The following is a 6,144-nucleotide window of genomic DNA, read 5'->3' on the forward strand; positions in this document are numbered from 1 at the left end:
AATATTCTAGTAATTCTTGATTTAATATTATTTAGGATGAATAAACTTTTGATTTAATATAGTCAAAAATCACAAGCAACAGACAAAAATTATAAAACAAGTAAGATTGATCTTAGAAAACTCGAGAGTTGAGCTATGAAGGTTAACTATCAATATACAAAATAAGATTCGTGACAGGACAGATGCAAGATCATTATCCACGATCTAACAATGTTCAAATTCATTTTTATAGTTCTATTATTTCTTAAGAATTCAATAGGTAATTAGAAGACAGTTAAGATTTTTCTTACGAATGAACTCAATCTTTTACCAATAAGTTAATGATAAGCACAATAAAAATATGCAAGAACATGTTGATGGGAATGATATCAAGAGAAACGTATCATAAATATTTTTTCCTATCTTAATTAAAATACCCAAAAAGCTATTATGATTACTTCAAAGAATGATTTAAAATAAAACAAAAGTATACGCTACAATGGTATTTAAAATTGTTTCTCTTTCGATTAAATTAGATTTAGAATAACTTCACAACTAAAGTTAAAGCTCCTAGCTTATAATTCAAGTAATTAAACAAGAGTTATATTCATAGATAACAATCAAAATACTGACTGTCAAACTCTAAGATAAACTACTCCATAAATGCGAGTTCATCATAGGCAAATTCAAAGACAGAGAAAATACTAAACCAACTTTACAAAACTCCCGTATCAAACTGATTATTAGTTGGAAATAAATGAATTCTTGTGTCTCCATGCTATAGCTGCTTTCCAAATCTTTCTTGGATTGAATCATCGTTCAAAATTGTGTTTATAAAATATTTATATCGTGCAAAAATAACACTTGATCGAAATACCCTTAGGGGTCGTTTAGTATGAGGTATAAGTAGAAATAGTACTGGGATAAAAATTTAATACCAACTTAATACTTTGTTTGGTTAGCAATCCTGGGATAAGTTATCCCGGGATTAAAATTAGTACCGGGATAGCTTATACCTTGTAGGGGTGGGATAATTAGTGCTGGGATAATTTATACCTTCTTCTTAGGAACTATGCAAATATCATTTTTAATACAACATACCAAACAGTGGATAAAAACAATATCACGATAACTAATCCCAGCATAACTTATCCTAGCATCACCTATATTCAAACTGTATACGGTCGACCAGAGTTCTCCTATTGCATGAGAGATCGAGATTGAAACGAGATGGGTTGGAGAACGACCCCGGATCCCTTCGAGTCAAGGTACGAAATTAGGACATACGTCTTCAAAACCATCGAGCTCATAACTCCGGAACGGACCCCGACTCCGATCAAGCTCGAGGAAATACTATCGGACCGAATAACGGCAGGCTAAAATATCCGTTACGGTCAGATGTCGCGGCAGAAATCTCGGCACATATCAACGAGAGGCCGACTAATTAGCTAATCATGAGATTTCTTATCTTTTGTAGAATTGTATCTAAAGTATGATTCCCCTACTATATAAAGGGGGTTGGATCACTTGTAACACACATCGTAACACGCATCAAAAGACAATACACAGTTATTTCTAGTTCTCATTATCTTTCTATCCTGTTCTGACATCGATTGTAGCATTTTTTGACTCGAGGGTGATCAACCTTCAAGGCTAACACCGTTTAACTTGTGTGGTTTGCATTCACTTTTCTGTCATTAATTTCAATTTTAATCTGTTTTCTTAACTTGTATCAATTTATATCACGTATCCTTGAAGTTGCGTATAAAATCAATTGTTATCCGATTTTGAGGGTAAACAATTTGGCGCCCACCGTGGGGGCTAAGGATAATAGTTGTTATTTGATACGAATTTCCATAACACACACTATTTTTCACTTGTTTCTTTGAAGTGTCTTTGATTTCAGGCTTAAGCTCAAAATGTCAAACTCACAATTAGCGCCTCTACCTACCGATGGCGAGTCTGGTCACCACGGTGAAAACAATAACATAGCGCCAGGTAACGAGGTACCACCGGTTGATCCCGTCGGAATTCCAATTGCGGACCCGTTAGACGCTAATTCGCATGTGGCTATCGACACAAGCCTCCCTGCTGACCCTGAAAATAGCATCCGTGGTGGAGCCCGGTCAGCGGCATAGGATACTCAAAACAATGAAGGAGACGGGGTCAATTTACGAATGATCTTCAAAATGTTGCAGGCTCAACAGGCGACAATAGCTCAGTTACAAAACCAAAGCCGTGGATCGAGCAGGATCAAACCCGAACCCATCTCATGAGATCACTCATAGGGAGGAACCTGTCGCGGAAAGTTCTAATGGGAACGAGTCGGGTAATAACCCTGAAATCATAAAAATGCTCGAGGAGCTGACAAAACGAATAGAATCAGGGGAAAAGAAAATTGAAGCAAACGACAAAAAGGTAGAAACCTAGAATTCTAGGGTCGACCAGATCCCGGGAGCGCCTCCAATATTGAAAGGCTTGGATTCCAAGAAGTTTGTACAGAAACCTCTCCCTCCGAGCGTGGCTCCGAAGCCGATCCCTAAAAAATTTCGCATGCCCGAGATTCCTAAGTACAATAGAAGGACTGACCCAAGCGAGCACGTCACTTCATACATATGCGCCATCAAAGGACTCGACTTAGAGGATGATGAGATCGAGTCTGTCTTATTGAAGAAATTTGGAGAAACCTTGTCAAAAGGAGCCATGATATAGTATCACAATTTACCCCTAATTCTATTGACTCATTTGCTATGCTTGCAGACTCTTTTGTGAAGGCACACGCTGGACTATCAAGGTCGAAAGAAAATCGGACATCTTCAAAGTGAGGCGAAAGGATAATCAAATGCTCGGAGAGATCGTATCTCGATTTCAAATGGAACGGATGGACTTGCCACATGTCGCTGATGATTGGGCCGTTCAAGCTTTTACCCAAGGACTCAATGTTCAAAGTTCAGTGGCTTCACAACAATTAAAGCAAAATCTGATAGAATATCCGGCTGTCACGTGGGCTAATTTGCATAATCGATATCAATCAAAGATCAGAGTCAAAGATGATCAACTGGGGGCTCCCTCTGGGTCCGTTTATCCTGCTAGACTCGTCGACAGAGTCAAGAGAGATATTGATCGTGAACAAAGGTCGAACAGGGATCGGTATCAGCCGTACCATGAGGATCGAAGAAGAAATGGGTCTGGATGGAGTTTCGAACGAAATGAAAGAAGAAATGACTGAAGCTAGAACAACCGGGAAATCATAAGCAAGAATGGTTTCGACTGGCATATTGGACAGAAAGAAGCACCGAGGTTGTCAGAATATTACTTTAACGTTGTTGTTGCTGCTATTGTATCGGCTATCGGACTCATCAAAGATACCAAATGACCTCGACCTCTACAATCCGACCCAACCCAAAGGGATCCAAACAAGATGTGCAAATATCATGGCACTCACGACCATAGAACTGAGGATAGCTGACAGTTGAGGGAGGAGGTAGCCCGGTTATTCAACAACGGGCATCTGCGTGAATTCCTAAGTGACCGAGCCAAGAATCATCTCAAAAATAGAGACTCCAATAAAAACCAAGCAAGAAGAACCTCAACACTTCATTCACATGATCATCCGGTCGGGGGGGGGGTAGATGTTCCTCAAGGCCCGATGTTAAAGCGAACCAAAGTATCCATCACAAGGGAGAAACGGACTCGAGATTACATGCCAGAAGGAACTTTGTCTTTCAGCAACGAGGACGCGGAAGGAATCGTGCATCCCCATAACGATGCACTGGTAATATCTGTACTCATGAATAAATCTCGAGTTAAACGTGTGTTAATTGATCCAAGTAGCTCAACCAACATCATTCGATCGAGGGTCGTAGAACAACTCGGCCTACAGGACGAAATCGTGCCTGCAGCCAGAGTGCTAAACGGATTCAACATGGCTTGCGAAACTACCAAGGGAGAGATAACATTACCTGTAAATGCCGGCGGGACCATCCAAGAAACCATGTTTTATGTGATCGAAGGGGATATTAGGTACACGTTCTATTCGGGAGGCCATGGATCCACAATATGAGGGCAGTACCCTCGACCCTTCACTAGGTGTTAAAATCTCCAACGCCAGGAGGGATTAAAACTATCTTCGAGGAGAAACCGGCCGCAAAGGAAATGTTTGCAGTCGAAGAAGTGATTCTGGTATCAACACTGACAATATCGAAAGAACCGAGTTTGAACACAAAACAGGAAACTAAATAGCAGTTATCGATACCAGCCACGATCCAATCGGATAAACAGGGGACTGATGAAGATAACGATTATGGGTTTCCAGATATTTTATAGTACCCGATGATTCTGATGCTACAAAATCAACAGTCGAAGAGCTGGAGAAAGTCACATTGATCGGAAATCTGCCCGATCGAAAGGTATACCTGGACACGGGGTTAACCTCCAAGCTCAGGAAAAAACTCATTCAATTTCTCATAGTTAGCATAGATTGTTTTGCTTGGTCCCATCTCGATATGACAGGGATCCCACCGGAGATAACCACTTACAAGTTAAGCTTCGATCCAAAATTTTACCCGGTCAAGCAGAAAAGGAGACCCAGTCTGAGATCAAACATGCTTTCATCAAGGAAGAGGTAACTAAACTCCTTTAAATAGGATCCATTTGGGAAGTAAAATACCCAGAATGGTTAGCAAACGTAGTAGTAGACGCTAAAAAAGGGAACAAACTGAGAATGTGTGTAGATTATTATGATTTAAATAAGGAATGTCCTGAGGACTCTTTCCTTTTGCCTAACATCGATCGCATGATTGATTCCATGGCTAGTCACGAGATACTCAGTTTTCTCGATGCCTACTCCGGGTACAACCAAATACAAATGAACCCGGATGATCAGGAAAAGACCTCTTTCATCACTAAGTCTGGCACATACTGCTACGGTACCACTTACCAACGCCTAATAAACCGGATGTTCGAAGAGAAAATAGGGAAATCCATGGAAGTTTACATTGACGATATGTTAGTTACGTCTCTGCGAGCAGAGGACCATTTAAAGCATTTGAAGGAAACCATCAGTATATTTAAGAAGTACAACATGAAGCTTAATCTGCAAAAATGTGCGCTCGGAGTCGGATCAGGTAAATTTATCAGGTCCATGGTATCCAACCGAGGAATCGAGATCAACCCCGACAAAATCAAAGCTATCGAGGACATCACAGTAGCGGACAATGTGAAGGTCGTGCAGAGGCTAACCGGGTGCATTGCCGCCCTGGGGCGATTCATCTCGAGGTCCTCCGATAAGAGCCACCAATTTTTCTCGTTCCTGAAGATGAAAAACAACTTCACAAGGACCCAGGAATGTCAATGGGCCTTGGAAGAACTTAAGCGACATCTATCGAGCCCTCCACTGCTTCACACGCCGAGGGAAGACGAACAACTATTTGTATTTGGCAGTATCGAAAATAGCGATAAGTGGAGTCCCAGTTCAGGAAGAACAAGGTACGCAATTTCCAATTTATTATGTTAGCAGGACCTTAGGTGAGGCCGAAACTAGATATCATCGCCTAGTAAAATTGGCGCTCGCTTTGCTAAACGCCTCTAGGAAACTGAAACTATATTTTCAGCGCCATCCTATATGTGTTGGACCCTCTTCATGGACAGTGCCTCGAACGTAAAGGGGTCCGGACTTGGTATCTTACTGAAGCCGCCCATAGGCAATGTAGTTTGACAATCCATTAGAACTATGAAATTGACTAATAACGAGGTCGAACATGAGGCCATGATTGCAGGTCTCGAAACGGCCAAAAGCTTGGGGACGGAGGTGATCGCAGCTAAGTGCGACTCCCTCCTTGTGGTGAACCAAGTTAATGGAACATTCGAAATCAAAGAAGAACGAATGCAAAGGTACCTAGATAAGTTGCAGGCAACATTACATCGGTTCAAAGAGTGGACTTTGCAGCACATACCTCGAGTTCCAAATACCGAGGCCGTTGCCCTTGCAAACTTAGGGTCGTCGGTCGAAGAGGACGAGCTCAACTCGGGGGCAGTCGTACAACTCATGAGATCAGTAGTAGAAAAAGGTCACGCCGAAATAAACTCCACAAGCCTAACTTGGGATTGGAGAAACAAATACGTAGAGTATTTGAAGACCGGGAAACTGCCCTCAGATCCAAAAGA

This window comes from Nicotiana attenuata, chromosome 6 (assembly GCF_001879085.1).
Source record: "Nicotiana attenuata strain UT chromosome 6, NIATTr2, whole genome shotgun sequence".
NCBI classification, from domain to species: domain Eukaryota; kingdom Viridiplantae; phylum Streptophyta; class Magnoliopsida; order Solanales; family Solanaceae; genus Nicotiana; species Nicotiana attenuata.